General features: G+C 31.6%; 1 long non-coding RNA gene across 1 annotated transcript in view; it reads right to left on the bottom strand.

Annotated features, from left to right (window-relative positions):
• Positions 1-605: 605 nt before the first annotated feature.
• Positions 606-2,438, bottom strand: part of LOC106523512 (uncharacterized) — a 5,458-nt gene continuing 3,625 nt past the window's right edge. The window contains exons 2-3 of the long non-coding RNA XR_001310900.1: positions 2,060-2,160; positions 606-623 (exon numbers count right to left, since the gene is read on the bottom strand). This is a non-coding gene — a long non-coding RNA (uncharacterized LOC106523512). The remainder of the gene's footprint in view (positions 624-2,059; positions 2,161-2,438) is intronic.

The raw sequence follows: 2,438 nt of genomic DNA on the forward strand, positions 1-2,438 counted from the left end.
CTTCAAGGACTGTTTTAAACATCTTCATGGACAGTACAGTGGATTTATTCCCTTGAGGCTATACATTTTTATTTTTAATCCTGTCTTGCCATATATAAAACATTTTCCTATTTAAATTAATATTTCTATTATAATTTTGGTAAATATTCTTCAATAAAGTGTTAAATGGTTTTAGTTTTTTGTAACTGCTTATTAGAAGTAAAGCATCACTTTACCATTGAACATTACTGAATTATCTTTTGATCAATTACAAAATACAAACTTACATTAGGAATCATGATAAATCACTGGGTCAGTGCTAGACATGCAAAACAAAAACATCTTAAAAATGTGCTCTAAGAACTTGTCTTTTTTAATATACATTTTTATTTTATGTCTCTTGTGGTAATACACTGAAACGTGCCCAGTATGTCTGAAGGGACCKAAAATAACTTTGTCTAGTAAAAAAGAAGTTTTTAAAGATTTACCAGATATGAAGGCACAATTAACTTCACAGGATTATTAAATATATGCTTTATTTGACATATGGGTAAAATAAACCTGTTATTTATTTGAACAGGTAAGTACATTTTTGTTGAAAGATGATTTCTCCATATTCCCGTGTGTCTGGGACAGTTTCTGATCTGTTGAAAGAGCATAAAGTACAAGATGTTTTAGATATTTTGATCACAAAGGATTACATCCTGAGGTGGAAGAAAACTTTTTGGCAGCAAAATATCAGGAAAACCTGTCTGATGTGCAATAACTGCTTATTATTGTGATGATGATGATTTAACTTGTGATAAATGAATACATAAGTATCTGTGTTGATGTCTTTCAACAAACATAAACTAAAACATAATTTCTATGCCAACATGACAGTTTCTTTATGATTTTAAACATCTCCCCCATTAAACATTTTCTGATGCTCCAGATAGTGAAAAACACCCTTTATTGCAGTGGTTCTAAATTCTGGTCCTCATGATGCAGTATCCTGCATGTTTTGGTTGTTTTCCTACTCCTCTGCAGAAGCCTGTCAATCACCCAATAATTTAAATCAGGTGTGTCAAAGCTAGAAAACCACTAAAACATGCAGGACAGTGGGTCACAAGGACTGGAAATGATAATCACTGCTTCACTATCAGTTTGTTATAAATAATAAAAACTTCTGAAAACAAGGTAAAGTATTTTCAATAAAATTAACAAACCTAAATCCAGCTGCATATTATCTCACTGCAGTCATTTCCACTGACCAAGTGGTTATGATTTGATGTGGTTTCTCTTATCAGACTGATGAAAAAATAAATACAAAAAAATTCTTTTGTTGTAAAACCTCTGGGACAATAATGACAACATTTACTGGAGAATAGTTTTCTATGAATTCTCAAGCTGTGGAGGAAGACTATGAGGATATAAACGCGATGTAAAAATGCAATGCTATTTTTTCCAATATCATGCAGCCTGTTACTTTTATTTTATGTAAAACAAAATTTATTATTTACTGATAATTATTATGTACTGAATAAATGTTTACATTATATGAAAGGAAACATTTTTCACTTCAAGTTCTCAAACTTCGGTTCTTACTGTATTTCTGTCTCCCACAGTTTGTCAGTTTAAAATCTGTTGCATTGAATAAACAACCAAACTTACCATCAAATATTTCCCTTTGTCCTACAATTAAGATGAACATCAGAGCTACAACAGTTGCAGTCCAAAAAATTCATCTCGACACAAATAGTTTATGACTTACCTATTTTACAAGGCCTGAATAGGAGTCTCCCAGAATCCACTGTGTCTCAGATCTTCCCCAAAGTCAGCTTCTCTGAAACAATTATACAGTATAATGGAGTTAAAACCATTACCAGATTTTTAATTCAACACATTTATCACATACTGAATTTTATTTTATATACGTCTAGACCAACTTACCTATACAATGCTATATAGTTTTTGGTTGTAGAATGAATCACATATGATAATCTACCAGACTAAATATCTAATAACAGATTATAAATCCTGCTGAGGCTGAACAAACACAGAGAACTTGGTAATAAAAGCCTTCAATATATTTTCTTACCGATCTGCGTTACCAACAACACTGAAAGGACCGGGAAATGATGTGTGGTCATCTGAAGTTTGGTTGTTGTTGTTATTTTAGCCAAATAAACATCCAGACATCTACAAAAAACAATTACATAAACAATTTGTCAGGGTTGTCTTTTAATCACACACATTTAACTTTGTAACATACTCCTAACATGTCACACTGTTTTCATCTTTTAAAGAAAGATGACATTCAGACAGAAGGTGAAAAAAACATTACCCAGTATAGTTCCAAAAACCCATCATCTTTCCTGGGTTTTTTATTTATTTTTATACAAGTGCCCACAGCTGCTGAGTTAGTAATACAACTTCTATATTTCTAAACAAAAAGTAATCAGCAACAGCATATATTC

This window comes from Austrofundulus limnaeus, unplaced genomic scaffold (assembly GCF_001266775.1).
Source record: "Austrofundulus limnaeus strain Quisiro unplaced genomic scaffold, Austrofundulus_limnaeus-1.0 Scaffold158, whole genome shotgun sequence".
Taxonomy (NCBI): Eukaryota; Metazoa; Chordata; class Actinopteri; order Cyprinodontiformes; family Rivulidae; genus Austrofundulus; species Austrofundulus limnaeus.